Source organism: Thermobia domestica, chromosome 6, assembly GCF_964235325.1.
Source record: "Thermobia domestica chromosome 6, izTheDome1.hap1.1, whole genome shotgun sequence".
In the NCBI taxonomy this organism is placed as follows: Eukaryota; Metazoa; Arthropoda; class Insecta; order Zygentoma; family Lepismatidae; genus Thermobia; species Thermobia domestica.
Window position 1 is genome coordinate 214,031,843 of NC_137459.1, and position 17,302 is coordinate 214,049,144.

Below are 17,302 nucleotides of genomic sequence, written 5' to 3' on the forward strand. Positions count from 1 at the left end.
GTCTCTCCTATTATTTGGGAGAACGTTAGATTTAGCAATTCTTCCTCTTCTTCTTCATTTGTCCTGTCTTCGATGTCTTCTTCTTCTTTTGCTTCTTCTTGTAACCATTTCTTTAAAATTTGGGCAATACGGTCGGATGCTTCCTCTTCTTCATCTTCCGTTATCATTCTATTACCTGCACTTTCCAATATTTCTAATAGTTCTTCTTCATTTTCTTCTTTTTTTTCTGCAATTTGAATTTCACTAGCTGCATCTCTTTCTTCTTCTTGGGTATTGATGATCATTTCTTCTTCTTTTCATTTTTCTTCTTCTATGTGTTCTTCCTCCTTTTGTGTACCTTCCTTCATTTCTTCTCCTTCTTCCCTCCTTTCATGATGATCTTCTTCTTCTACTTCTATTCCGATTACGGCATCTATTTCTCTTACAAGAACTTGCGTCTCTTTATTTACTACGATCTCCTCTTCTTCTTCTTCTTCTATGTCATTAAGAAATGCGGTAGTCTCTTTTAAAAATCTTGTGTACACTTGTTTTCCATTTTACCCCCCCCCCCAGTTGTATATACGTAATGCAAAAAAAAATCCAATACGTATATGTAAATAGTGAATAGAGAATATAAGTATTATTTAAAATGGAATATAAATAAAAGTGTTTAAAAGAATATATGAATAAATAAAATAGGGCTATATATAAGTAATTAACAAAGGAATAATACTATCAGTAAGGAAAGTATAATACACGCATCTTTATTTGTATTCAACCTAAAAATAAGAAAAAGAAATGCATCTGGTTGCTTATAACCATATTCCAAATAAATATAAACAGTATATATACACATAGACTTCAATTCATTATACGGAAAAAGCAGAAATTTCAAGGGGAAAAAATAGCATACCTTTTAAGTAGTTAAAATGAATTGTAACTTTTTTTCGTATTCCCTGGGAGTGAAACAAATGTATGTTCACAGTTTACTTCAAGTGTGTTGTCTAATGTATAAACGTTCTGTACGTGAATTTTATACTTATTCTTTCAGAGTTTCAGGGACCACGAAAAATATATATTTGACACTAATATCGACCGTTTTACAACGTAAGGAGCATATTTGTGAGACGTTAAACTGATATATTTCTCTCTCTTTTTTTCTCTCTCTCCCTCTCTTTCTCTCTCTCTCTCTCTCTCTCTCTCTCTCTCTCTCACGAGGGTATGATTTGAATGATTACGAAAACTATCATTTTACTCAGTATGATATTTTTATTCCGTAGCAAATACGGAAACTCAATTTAAAGAGCCGTCCATTTCCCTTAGATGATGTGTTGTTGAGTTCAGAGTATCATCATTGAACACAGAGGCCCCGAAAACTATGTATTTGACACCAATATCGATCATTTAAAATTATTTTTACGTGTCTCGATACCAACACTGGAGACCCCAACCTCAAACCCCCTTAGATGGTGTACTAACGGGTTCAGGGTATCATAATTGAACACAGAGGCACCGAAAACTATGAATTTGACACTAATATCGATCCTTTTAAATGATTTTTACGTGTCTCGATACCAACCCTGGAGACCCCAACTTCAACCCCCTTAGATGGTGTACTAACGAGTTCAGAGTATAATCATTGAACACAGAGGCCTCGAAAACTATGTTTTTGACATTAATACCGAACATTTTACATTATTTTTACGTGTCTCGATACCAACCCTGGGGACCGCCAACTTCGACCTCCCTTAGATGGTGTACTAACGAGTTCAGAGTATCATCATTGAACACAGCGACCCTGCATGAGTGTTGTGGTTTGACCTCTCTCTCTCTCGTTTTATGGATCTCGGTTGTTCGGTGATAGAGCGTTCACCTCTTGTGTATGGGGTCACAGGCTCAAAATCCAGAACTTTGTGGTGGACAAACACCGTGTATGTGAATTTCCTCCCACTTTCTCCGTTCAAACATTTCATTCATTTCTCATCATCACCGTCTCCATTAGCCTAGACGACATAAGTGTGGGACGTAAAACTTAAAGATTTCCCATTAGCCTAATCGTCATAAGCATGGAACGTAAAACTCAGATTTCATTTCATTGTTTCTCTCGTTCGATTTTAGCTCGGGGGTTGTGGTGTTTCTGATCAAATTTTGATACCTTTTCATCAGTGGATGTCGGTGGCTCAGTAGTAGAGCGTTCACCTATGATGCATGGGTCCCGGTTGAACTCCCCAAAACGCCACGTCTTTGTCTAATACCATGACTAAATTTTGATAACTTTTTGGCTCCCTTGTCTGACCCCCCAGATCAGAGACGGACAGATATACAATTTATTTAAAACAATCATATGATATTATCAATTGTTAATACACACATTACTTCGCTTCTTCTTGTTCTGAGACCATGACCAAATTTTGATACCTTTTTGGCAAGGGGCCTCGCTGGCTCAGTGGTAATGCGTTCACCTATGGTGCATGGGATCCCAGGTTCAAAATCCTGTTTCAGCCAAGTGAACTTTGATGTGGACAAACGCCGTGTACGTATGTTTCCTCGGAGTTCTCCCGTTTCCTTCCACTTTCTTCATTCCAACATTTCATTCATTTCTCATCATCACCGTCTTCATTAACCTAGCAGACATAGATGTGGGACGTAAAACTCAAAGATTTCAAACCATGGATCTTAAAATTCAAAAATTTCCCATTAGCCTATCTTGCATAAATGTGGAACGTGAAACTCAAAGATTTCATTTTATTCTTCACGCCTAGCCTAGCTGGCATAATCGTGGGACGAAAAACTCAAAGATTTCATTGTTCGCGCCTTTAATGTTTGCTGGCCCCGAGCACATACTACAGACAGATAAACAGACATACAGGAAAGCATGATATTATCAAAATTGAAACACATAATATACTTCTTCTTTTGTAATATTATTTTAACGTTAAATTGTAAGTGATACGAATTTACATTCACCAGCTGCTTTATACAAGTCTCCAGACATTTCTTACGTCAGATGTAACCTACTTGCAATGCGAGTCAGAAAACATTCAAGAATTCCATCTAATCATTTTCTCAGAATTCGACGTGCAACTAGCAGAATCATCATACATCATACAGTTACGCTTATATGTATGTGTTTTTAAAATACGGAAACGCAAAGTAAATACACTGCCTGGAGTGCATTTATAGTTAAATGAAGACATAACATATTGTTTTATTCTTTCAGGGATAATCATAGGCCGTAATATTTTTAATAATATATTTTTTTACTTACCTATTTTAATAAAAACGTCTGATGATGACACTTATTCATAGCTCTAGTCATCCAATGGATCAAGCACACACCAAGACATATACACTATTACAAATATGAAGTGAAAAACAACCAAGACTAATTACAACTTCTCTCTGCGAACTCTAACTTACACTATTTTTTCAGGTCTACACACACACACACACGTTTTTGCCTTAGAAAATCATGACACAGCAAGTTCGATCATGCCTAATATAGGTCGCATGGGAATGTATTTCAATTCTAAATTTCGATGACGTAGTTTTTGTGCTATGGGAATATGGTAATATCTCATCACGGCTTCAACATAAGCAGCAAATTCATTTGGCATAATTTGATCTTTGATTTCTACTCATAAGTGATTTTAATTACTTGTCATAACAGACATCATCATGTGAATATCCATATAACACTTTTCACATGCAATATACCCGATCCTGCTGATTTGAGTATACAATTTTTTTCATCCTACGTTTTTAAAATATTATGATATGCTATGAGAAGCTCCCGCTATTAGAACATGCTCAATCAATGTAATCCAATACGTTTTAAAAGAATCATGAACTGCACTATTCGTCTTATCAACTCAATTTCCTGAGAAGGTTCCAGACGAAAACTTTCCACAAGGGTCATAACCTACAGGCGTTTCGTGAGAATAAGACCTGGGCTAAATCCTCACGCTCTTCGCAGGAGGTCTGGCGGGGAGGAGTATATGAGTATGTGTTTCGTTATGAGACTCATATATTGTTTCTTATACCACGTTTAAAAAAAATCGTGAAATACAATATTTAGCTTAGCAACTAAGTCCAATTTCATACAATCTGCTGAGAAGCTTAGATCATTTGAATATCATGTCTTGAGTTCATAACCTACAGGCGTTTCGTGGGAATAGGACCAAGGGGCTAATTCGCTTATGCTCTTCGGCCTTCCAGGAGAAGCAGGGGATGGCGGGGGTCAAATAACTAGACAATATAAGACGAGAAGACGAAAAAAGGCATGTTTCATCTTGTTTCTACATCTGGTAGGCGTCCAAGAGTATACTTTCTTATTCTAGCATAGCAACATACTGGTTTAGGCCGGTTTAGGACCCCTGATAACGGTTTTAAGGCCAAAATTTTCCCACGCTTATGAACGGGGAACATCTACTATAATAATACAACTTCTTTATTTATAGTAAACCTTGCACAACCTATTCACTTAAGTGACGGAGATTGCATTCACACATTTTTTTACACAATTCAGTTTTATAATGTACGTGAAAACGAAAAAAGTGTAATTCAATCCATTATGAATGATGAACTTGAAATTATTAATATTGATATTACACCAGGATATTATTCTTTCATTCATTCTACTTTAGAAATGATTCGTGTACATACACGGTTGATAAATATTATAAAAATCAAAATCAAGTTGTTAGTAAGCATTTTCTAAAATTTAAACATCAATGTATAATTGGAATGACACATGGACAACATATACTTGGTTTTATAAATGAAAATATATCCGAGGTACAAGATGCTATTTTTGTAAAACCTAATTAGGAAGTTCTTGTGCAAAATTTCTGTGTAACTTACAATATACTATACCAACAATTTTTAATATTTGAGTTGATATTGTAAAACAACAAGAAAGTATTGGACAAATACTTCGTAAAGTTAGTGCTTATAATATTTAACATGGAAATGTAAAAAGTTTTCTATTTCACACACCACATTTTGTTAAAATTGAAAAGACATATTTTATCATAACCGAAGTAAACTTTATTAACATGGTTTCAAATTCCATTTGAATTTGAAACTTCGAACTTGACATTTCACTTTAAGCAAAAATGATTTCTGATAGTATAGATGATAGTTGTGGCATCGCATTACTTTCCAATGCTGGTACTGATGTATATCCTAAAATAATCCACCACATTTAATAAATCAACTGAAAATAATATTCACTTATCAGAAACCGATTGGTATGTAGGATTAAGTAAATTTCATGTTCCTTTAACACGTTATAATGTTATCGAGCGTGAAAATGTTGTTTGGTATAAACTAAAAAATGATGAACCACAGAAAAGTAAACTTGTAAGTTTATATTATCTATCCGTGCATCATATTTTTGAAGAACTAAATAAAATTTCAAAAGATATAAAATTTTCTGTACCAAATATTGTACAAGTAGAGTGCAGTGAACACCGTGAGTCGGTTAGTTTGTCACCAACAATAACATGACAATTAGGATTTCATGACGATTAAAATCTTGTACTATATTTTCGCGGATTTAAACAATCGTACATTGATATTGGTTATCCACATCAAATTTTTATTTATATTGATGTCATACAATATCAGTTTTTAGGTCATACAAAAACACAATTGTTACGTATTTCAACAGTATCAAATATTAAATATGATAAAGTACGAACAATAGCACTTCAAGAAATAAATTCATTATTTACCATTAGCAAAATTCTCCTTCAACACTATTGAAATACTACTAAAAGATCATGCAGGGCGAAATTTTCCATTTCGTTCTGAGACTGAGTGGTAAAATTTCACTTTAAGCGCCCTCCTAATGAAACATAATTAATTAACTTTATATAAAAATGAAAATTAGTTGTCATTACATTCATGGTTTCCCATACTTTTCAGGACATGTATATCAACGGGTACACGGTATAAGTAGTTTCTTTCAGGGATTATTTCGTTTTCCATTACCATTTCTGAAACAAGGTGCAAAAACATTAGGCCGTCAAGCATTACAAACGAGTATACAAGTAGCAGGTGATGTACTAGAAGATAAACCATTTAAATAATCTGTTCGTGCACGAGTAAAAGGAGCTGGTGGAACATTATAGACAAAACCTGTTAACAAAATTGGTCATTTGTTAACTGGCAGTGGGAAGACCCGGACACACAAAAATAAAGCTCCGACTGATAATTGATTTGGACCTTCTGCAAAACGCAAACGCAACAACAACATGGATGGTAAAAGCAAAAGAAAATAAAAAGTAAAATAATTATTGTTGGAGACATATTCTCATAATTGCATTACTGAATTCAAACAATGTAGGATATTGCACTAATGATTTTCATTTATTTAGCACTCCTATGACACAAACTGCAATAGTATCTTCAAACACTGCTGAATATCGACCAATTTCAACATTAAATTCTGAATGTCCTATTGAATTTTTACTTCAGGTGAAACAGGAGAATTTATTCATACTGCATTTCTTTGTTTTTATGAACGTTGTAAAATTACAATAGCTGATGATGCACCTTCAGATGAAAATGATGTGTTATCACCAACAAATAATTTCTTGCATTGATTATTTAGTCAAATTCATATCTCATTAAATGATAAATTAATTACTTCTTCATTAGGATTTTATCCTTATCGTGCATACCTTGAAACACTATTAAATTATTCACGTGTTGCTTGTGATACACATTGAAATTGGATATGTGGTACCGGTACAAAGATACCGCTAAACAATTAGATACATTAGGTGCTGATAATTCAGGTTTTCAACAACGATTTAATTATGTTAAAAATAGTACATCGTTTAAAATTTATTTTCGTATATATACAGTTATTGCTGGTTTACCTCCAGCAATTGTAAATAAAGTAGGTCTTCGTATAAAATTGCATTGTAGTAAAGATGAATTCTGTTTAATGTCTCCTGCAAATACTTTTTATAAAGTAAAACTAGAAGGTGTTACTTTACATATACGACGTATAGCTTAAACACAAACTTTTTCCCGGACAAAACAATATATTCACATAAAAAAATTACATACTCGCCAACATACATTACATACAACAAAAAGTTAGTTGGCGAAACTCTAACACGTATGTAGTTTTTATGTGAATATATTGTTTTGCTCAGCAAATTGTTTGTGTTTAAGTATATACAAAGCAAATCTTGTAGTTATGGAAAATATGACGAATAGGTGTTGCACCCCAGTTAGCTATGGAAGTCAGCGTGAAAAAACGAAATATCCTCTTACAAGAGTTCAAACAAGATCATATAGTATTCCTGCAAGGTTAATTCGTACAATCTTGATAATATTTTCTTGGGTAACGTACCTAAAGGTATTGTCATCGGGTTTGTTTCTAATTCTACATTTAATGGGAAATCTGAGCTAAAACGGTACTGGTTTATATTGTAAAAATGATGCACATACTATTATCCCTAAAGACTGTAAACACGGCTATACTATTCACGCATTTATTCTATCACCTATAGGGAGATTAGGTGATTGTACATGGGACCTTGTGCGTGATTCACCTGTGAATTTTAAAGTTTCCTTTGCGGAAAATGAACCTATAACTTGTATTGTATATGCACAAACTGATTCTCTAAATCAAATTTATAAAGATAGAAATATAACGATAATAGTTTTTAAAATAATCATTTTATTAAAGAAGTACAAGTGTTCACTTCTAAGCATTATAAAATTACATGTGTCCTACTTCTACAAAGTGTGCTTGACATTCTATATTGTAATATAGTGGCTGCTAATTATTATTAAAAGAGTTGCAAGGTGTCATACCATGAAGTGTTTCAAAAGAATTTTCCTGGAGTTAGAGCCATTTATTGTTATTGGAAAAGTTATAAAAATATATGTAAATAGTATTTTCACCATGTTATTTCATTTCATGAAAATACTTCATGTGTGACAGTAAGTCTTCCAACATATACGCGTATCTATATAAAGTGTTTTGTGATATGTTGTGACGTGTTTCAAAAAGAAAAGTTATGTTCACCGGTGAAATAATAAAAGTGTTACTTCGTGCTAAACTAACTGGTTCAAATGCACATGGAATTTACGCACTTGATAGAATACCTAAAACTGTGGACTAATTATAAACCTAGATAAATCAAATTCAACAGGATCGCATTGTGTGTGTGAATTCATTGATAAAAATAAAACAGAACATTTCTTTGATAGCCTTACTTTGCCGCTTACAATAGGAAAAGAAAGTTTTTTTTAAAATATAAATTGCAAAATATATTTTTCAAATAACTCCGCATATCAAGATAATTCAATCTTGTGTTGTTGTTTTGTTTTATAAACTCTTCATCATATTTTACGAAAGAAAAGTTTTAAAGTATGTTTAAATTTTTCAATAAAAATAATCTTAAACAAAATGATAAAATTGTATTTAATCATGTACGCAAAATATTTAAAAAAGAAAGAAAAACAAGTAGATTAGATACATATTTTTATTTACAATTTTAAATCTTGTGTTTCTATTTACAAGAACATCCAAAATTCCAGAAATTTACATGTTTGAAATTGCCTGAGTTAATGCTGTTGATCTTTTATATTTTCACCAAAAACGTAATTGTTGTGCATTACGAAATACACATCCTGATTTTTCAACACATTATGATTATTATTACTTGTAATAATATGAAACGAACACAAATTATTAAATACTTTTCCATCTAATGTGTATAATGATGGATATTGTTTACTTTCCAAATCAATAACATTATCTAATGCAAAATCTTTTTTAATCCACAGTGATTGTTCTGCACTTTTAGAATAAAAGGTAGCATCTTCTTTACAAATTTGACATATAAAGTTACGTATGTGTGATAAAGTATAACTGCATTTATTATTCCAAGTTAGTCCATGTAAATTTAGTGTTAACCATTCAATTTGTTTTTGACAACGGTAGTAAACTATATTATATTGGTGATTTTATTAAACAATGCTAATTACTGTATCATCACACACCGTTAAACAGAAAAACACGAATCATGAATTCATTATCCGAAAACTTAAAATCCTTGTATGTCAATGATATATTGGTTTCCACATGGTGAAATTTCATGTTTATATTGAATGAAAAACGGAATAATTTTTCCAAAAAAAAATCTGTGTTCTTTAATAACACAAGCGTTTCGCAAGTATAAAGTTTATATTGGAGATTTCACTATGTTCTTTTCGAAACAATTCATATGATTCAAGAAGAGTTTCTTCACTGGATTAATACTGCACTGCTTAAAGACCAATGTTCTACTCTAGTCTTATGACGACTTGATAGCAAGTTAGCATACACATATGCAAAATATTAAACCACTAACGAAAGGCAGTATATCAATCATTAGTGCTGGATAGTGCTGGCTTCCCAACGTTAGTGCTGCTAAACTTAAGAATAGAGAAACTTTTTGTTGTATGCCAACCTGACTTCATGGTAGCATACGGATATACAAACATTAAAGCACCAACCAAAGTAACTATATAAGTCGTTATTGCTACGTTACAGCTGGTTGGTGCTAGCTTCTCACCGTTAGTGATACATTACTTAAAAATAATGTAACATTTTGTTGTATGTCAACTTGACGTCAAGTTAGCATACACATACGCTAAAATCAAAGCACAAACGGAAGTAACTGTACTTATCGTTAGCGACATGTTAGTTCTTGTCAATGCTAGCTTCTCAATTTTAATGATGGGGGAGCGGTGGCTCAGTGGTAGAGCGTTCACCTCCGGTGCTTGGGGTCCCTGGTTCGATCCCAGCTCGCGCCGTGTGAACTTTGTGGTGGACAAACACCGTGCAGTGGGTTTTCTCGGGATTATCCCGTTTCCTCCCACTTTCTTCATTCCGCCATTTCACTTATCTCTCATCATCACCGTCTCCTTTAGCCTAACCGGCATAACCGTGGGACGTAAAACTAAAGATTTCATTTCATTTTTTTTTTCAACTTTAATAATGCTACATTTAAAAATAGAGCTATTTTTTGTTCTATGCCAACTTCAAGTCAAATTAGCATACACAGATGTAAATCAAAGCGCTAACGAAAACTAGCATATCTATCGATAGTGCTACCTTAGTGCTGGTTAGTGCTAGCTTCAGAACGTTAGTGCTGCCATACTTAAAAATAGAGAGACTCCTTGTTGTATGACAACCTTACGGCAAATTAGCATACGGATATGCAAAAATTGAAGCACTAACGAAAGTATGTATACCAATCATTAGTGCTACATTAGCGCTGGTTAGTGCTAGCATCCCAACGATAGCGCTCCTATACTTGAACAAAGTAGAGCGAATCTTTTGTAATATGTCAACTTGATGTCAAGTTGTCATACGCATATACAAAAAATAAAACAGTAACGAAAGTATCTATACTAATCGTTAGTGGTACGTTAATGCTGGTTAGTGCTAAATTCACACAGTTACCGATACAACACTTAAAAATACATCGATTTTTTGTACGCCAACTTGATGTCAAGTTCTCATGCTCACGCATAAAAATTAAAGCACTAACAAAAGTAAATATATAAGTCGTTAGTGCTATATTAGTGCTGCTTTAGTTAAAAAATAGAGCGACTTTTTGTTGTATACCAACTTTAGTCAACTTGTGATACGTATATACGAAAATAAAAGAACTAGCGAAAGTAAGTATAATTGCTCCGTCGTTGCAGGTAAGTGCTAGATTCGTACCGTTAGTGCTGATATGTTTAAAATAATAGAGCGACAATTTCTTTATACCAACTTTATGTGAAGTTCTCATACGGATATACAAAAAATATATCAGTAACTAAAGTAACTACATAAATTGTAAGTGCTACGTTAGTACTTGTAAGTACTGTCGTTTCAACGTTACTGCTGGTATATTTAAAAAAAAATACAGTCACTTACGACGACATTTAGTCTTATGAAGACTTGATATCATGTTAGCAAACACATATTGAAAAACTAAAACAGTAACTAATAGTAGTATACCAATCGTTAATGCTGGTTAGTGGTAGCTTCCCAACGTTATTGATATCATACTTAAAAAGAGAGCTACTTTTTTTTTGTATGCCAACTTGACATAACGTTAGCATAATCACATGGAAAAAATAAAACAGTAGCAAAAGTAACTATACCAATCGTTAGTGCTATGTCAGTGCTGGTCAGTGGCAGCTTAAGAACCTTTGTGCTGCTTTATTTAAATGAATAAAGCTACTTCTTGTTGTATTCCAACTTGAAGACAAGTTATCATACGCATATACAAAGATCAAAGCACTAAAGGAGGTAACTATACCAGTTGATAGTGTTACGATAGTACTGAGCAGTGCTAGCTTCCGAACGTTAGTGCCTCTATATATAAAAACATAGAGCTACTTTTTGTTCTATGTGTGGTGGACAAACACCGTGTGCGTGGGTTTTCTCGGGGTTCTCCCGTTTCCTCCCACTTTCTTCATTCCACCATTTCATTCATCACTCATCATCACCGTCTCCCTTAGCCTAACCGGCATAACCGTGGGACGTAAAACTCAAAGATTTCATTTCATTTTTTTGTTCTATGAGAACTTGACGTCAAGATAGCATACGCATATACAAAAATTAATGGATTAACGAAAGTAACTATAAAAGTGCTTTGTGCTACATTAGTGCTAGCTTCCCAACGATAGTACTCTTATACTTAAAAATTAGAGCAACTTCTTGTTGTGTGCCAATCTGCCGTCAAGGTAGCATACGTGTATACAAAAATTAAAGCAGTAACGAATGTAACGATACCAATGCTCAGTGCAACGTTAGTTCGGGTCACTGCTAGCTTGCCAACAGTAGTCCTTCTATATTTAAGAATGGAGCTACTTTTTTGCATGCCAACTTGAAGTCAAGTTTGCATACACTTATAAAAATCAAAGCACTTACGAAAAGTAGTATGTCGATCGAGAGTGCTTCGTTAGTGCCGGTTAGTGCTAGCTTCCCAACGTTAGTGCTTCCATACTTAAAAAGTAGTGCGATTTTTTTTTGTTGTATGCCAACACCACAAAAGTTAGGAATAGCATATTTAGGAACAGCATATGCAAAAATTAAAGTACTATAAAATATATACTCCAATCATTAGTGCTACCTTAGTGCTGATTAGTGCTAGCTTCCCAATGTTATTGCTGATATACTTAAAAATAAAGCTGCTTTTGAGCACTTGCCAACTTGACTTCAAGTTAGCATACACATATAAAAATTCAAGCACTAACGAAAAGTAGTATACTCAACGGTAGTGCTACGTTAATTCTGGTCAGTGTTAGCTTCCTTTAGTTAGAGTTTGTATATTTTATTTAGAAAATAGTGACATTTCTGTTGTTTGGAAACTCGATATAAAGTTAGGATATGCATGTGCAAATATTAAAGGACTAACGAATGTAGCTACGCCAATCGTTAGTGCAACGTTAGTACTTCCCAACGTTAGTGCTGCTATCCTTAAAAATAGAGCAACTTTTTGTTGTATGTTAACTTGTCGTCAAGTTACAATAAGCATATGCAAGTTAAAGGTACTAACTATAGTAAGTATACCAATGGTTAGTGCTGCATCAGCCCTGATTTGTGCTAGCTTCCCTACGTTATTTTTGCTTTACTTAAAGAAAGGACAGCGACTTTTTTTCTTGCATGCCCACCAGATATTAACGCAGCGTACTCATATTCAAAAATTAAAGCACGAAGCAAATAAAATATACAAATCGTTAGTGCCGCGTTAGTCCTGGTTAGTGCTATCTTCCCAAAGTCTCTGATAAAACACTTAAAAAATATTGCGACTCTTTTGTTGTATGTCAATTTGACGTCAAGTTCTCATACGCTTACACAAAAATTAAAGCACTAAGAAAAGTAACTATATAAGTCGTTATTGCTACATTACTGCTGGTTAGCGTTAGCTCAAAAATCTTAGAGCTGTTTTACTTTAAAAAAAAGAACGACTTTTTGTTGTATGCCAACTTTACGTCAAGTTGTCATACGCATATACGAAAATTAAAGCACTAACGAAAGTAAGTATACCAATCGTTAGTGTTGCATCATGGCATGAAAGTGCTAAATTCTCACCGTTGGTTCTGATATGTTTAAGAAAATAGACCGAAAATTTACTTATGTTTACTTTATGTCAAGTTGTCATACGAACATACAAAAATTAAAGCAATAAATGAAGTAACTATATAAATCGTTAGTGCTACGTTAGTGCTGGTTAGTGCTACATCCCAACTTCCCTGGGATATTTATTAGAATACATTGACCTTTTATTCTTATGACGACTTGTTATCATGTGAGCATACATATATCCAGGAACTAAAACACTAACTATGAGTAGTATGCCAATCGTTAACGCTGGTCAATGCTAGTTTCCCAACGTTAGTGCTGTCATACTTAAGAACAGATCGACTTCTTTGTTGAACGCCAAATTGGATTCAAGTATTGATGTGCATATAAAAAAAATCACTAACGAAGGTAACTATACCAGACGTTAGTGCTGGTCATTGCTAGCTTCCCAATATGACTGCTCTTATATTGAAAAAAAATAGAGTGTCTTTTTGTATACCAACTTGACATCACTTTAGCCTACGCATGTGCAAAAAATAAAGCACTAACGAAAGTAACTTTGCCAATCGTTAGTGCTACGTCTGTGCTAGTTAGTGCGAGCTGAAGAACATTTGTGCAGTTTTATTTAAATAAATAAAGCGACTTTTTGTTGTATACCTATTTTTCGTCAATTTTTCATACGCATATAAAAAATTACAGCACTAAAGAAGTAACTATACCAATTGTTATTACTACGATAGTGTTGAGCAGTACTAGCGTCCGAACGTTAGTGCTTCTATATATAAAATATAGAGCAATATTTTTTTCTGCCAACTTGAAGCCAAGATAGCATACGCATTTACAAAAGTCAAAGCACTAAGGAAAGTAAGTATACCAATCGTTAGTTCTAGATTAGTGCTGGTTAGTGCTAGGTTCCAAACGATAGCGCTCCTATACTTTAACAAAATAGAGCGCCTTTTTTGTTGTATGTAAACTTGATGTCAATTTAGCAAACGCATCAGAAAAAAATTAAAGCACTATCGAAATTAGATTTACTAATCCATAGTGCTCATTACTGCTGGCATCTCAAAGTTAGTGCAGCTATACTTAAAATATAGAGCGACTTTTTTGTTGCATATCAACTTGACGTCGAGCTAGTATACATATATAAAAATAAAAGCACTAACGAAAAGTGGTATACTTATCGATAGTGATGGTTAGAGCTAGCTTCCTAACGTTAGTGCTGCTATATTTAAAAATAGAGTGACATTTTATTAGTACGACGGCTTGATATCAAGATAGGATATGCATATGTAGAAAGTGAAACACTTGTGGAGGTAGCTATACCAATCGTTAGTGCTACGTCAGTGCTGTTATTGCTAGCTTAAGAACCTTAGTGCGGCTTTGTTTAAAAAGAATAGAGCCGCATTTTGTTGTATACCAAATTGTTGTCAAGTTTTAATATACATACACAAAAATTAAAGATGTAAAAAAAGGAGTCATACCAGTCGTTGGTGCAACGTTAATGCTGGTTAGTGCTGGCTTTCCAACGTTACTGCATGTATACTTTTTTTAAAAGAAATAGAGTAACATGTTTGTTATTTGCGAACTTGATACCACATAGGATACGCATATGGAAAAATTAAGGTCAAACGATAATATCTAAGCCAATCGTAACTGCTGGTAAGTGCTAGCTTCCCAACATTAGTGCTGCTATAGTTAAAAAATTGAGCGACTTTATTTTTGTATGACAAATTGCTGTGAAGATAACATTCCCATATACATATTAATTCACTGACGAAAGTACGTATGTCGATCGTTAGTTCTACACTGTTGTTGATTGGTGCTAGCATCCCAACGTTAGTGCCTCTATACTTAAACAAAATAGGACGCCTATTATCTTGTATTGCAACTTGATGTGAAATTAGCATATGCATTTTCAAAACTTAAAGCAGTATCGAAAATAGCTTTAACAGTCCTCAGTGCTACTTTAGTGCAGGTTTCCCAACGTTAGTGCTGCTATACTTAAAATATTGACGGACTTTTTGTTGTATGTCAACTTTACGTCAAATTAGCAAACGCATTTACAAAAATTAATGCACAGGCGCAAGTAACTATATAAATCGTTAGTGCTACGTTAGTGCTGGTTAGTGCTAGCTTAAAAACCTTAGTGCTGCTTTACTTAAAAATGGAGCGACTTCAATTTGACGTGAAGTTGTCATACGCATATACAGAAATTAAAGCACTAACGTAAGGAACTATATAAATCGATAGTGGTACGCTAGTGCTGCAAAGCGTTAGTTTCCCAACGATTGTAAGCTATATTTAAAAATAGAGAGACTTTTAAGTTATATGCAGACTTGGTATCAAGATAGCATACTCATATGCAAAATGTAAAGCACTAGCGAAGGTAACTATATCAGTCAAAAGTGCTACCGTAGTGCTGGCTAGTGCTGTTTTAAGAACCTTAGTGCTGATTTAATTTTAAAAATATAGAGCGACTTTTTGTATGAGAACTTGACGTCAAGTTGTCATACGCAAATACAAAAATTAAGGCACTAACGAAAGTAACTATACCAGTCTTGATTGCTAGCTTAGTGCTGGTTACTGCTAGTTTCCCAACGTTAGTGCTTCTACACTTATCAAAATAGTGACTTTCTTGTTGTATGCCAACTGGATGTTAAGTTTGATTACGTATGAATTTTTGGAGTATACAAAAATTAAAATACCAGGATCAGTCGAACACCAAAAGTTAACTGTACGTTAGTGGTGGTTAGTGCTACCTTACGAACAACAGTGTTGCTACACTTGAAAAATAGAGCTACTTTTTCGTTGTATGTCAACTTGACGTCAAGTTATCATACGCATATACAAAACTTGCACTAACGAAAGCAACTACAAAAATCTTTAGTGCTACGATAGTGCTGGGTAGTACTAGCTTCACAACGTTAGTGCTGCTGTACTTAAAAACAATAGAACAACTTTTGTTTTATGCCGACCTGACGTTTAGTTAGCATATGCTTATGCAAAAGTTAAAGCACTAACGAAAGTAACTATACCAGTCATTAACGCTTGGTTAGTACAAGCTTCCAAGCTATACTTAAAATAATGTGGCTTTTTGTATGTCAACTTGACCTCAAGTTAGCACACGCATACGCAAAAATTAAAGCACTAACGAAAGTAACAATAACAATTGTGAGTGCTAGCTTCCCAAAGTTAGTGCTGCTATACATAAAAATACATCGAGGTTTCATTGCATGACAACTTGATGTCAAGTTCTCAGATGTATACAGAAAAACTACACTGCTGACGAAAGTAACTAGTGCTGATTATGGCTAGATTAAAAGTTTTAGTGCTGCTTTACTTAAAAAATAGGGCGAATTTTTTGCTGAATACGAACTTGACTTCAGGTGTTCATACGCACAGACAAAAATTAAAGAACTAAGGAAAGTAACTATATCAATCGTTAGTGCTACGTCAGTGCTGGTTAACGCTAGCTTAAGAACCTTTATGTAGCTTTATTTAAATAAATAAAGCAACTTTTTGTTCTATGCCAACCTGACGTGCAGATAGCATACGCATATACAAAAGTTATAGCACTAACGAAAGTTAGTATATAAATCGTTCTAGCTACATTAGTGCTTTTTAGTGCTAGTATCCCAACGATAGTGCCGCTATACATAAAAACACAGCGACTTTTTTGTATGCCAAATTGATGTCAATTTCTTATACGCATATACAAAATTAAAAGCACTAACGAAATAACTACATAAACCGTTAGTGGTATGGTAGTGCTTGTTTCCCAACGTTAGTGCTTCTATAATTAAGAAATAGAGCGATTTTTTGTTGTATGCCAACCTGACGTGAAGTTAGTATACATATATAAAAATTAAAGCACTAACAAAAAGTAGTATACCTATCGATAGTGCTGGTTGGTACTAGCTTCCTAAAATAATGATGCCATACTGAAGAATAGAGCGACTTTTTTGTTATACGCAACTTGACGTCAAGTATGCGTACGCACAAACAAAAATTAAGGCACTAACGAAAGCAATTATACCAGTCGTCAGTGCTACGTTTATGTTGGTTAGTGCTAGCTTCCCAACCTTAGTGCAGCTATATTCAAAAATAGAGTAACTTTCTAGGTGTATGAGGACTTGATATGAAGTTATCATACGGATATGCAGTAGGTATAGAACCTTATCTACACTTATGTTAACCTTATCCGGATTCCTTTCTATCGTA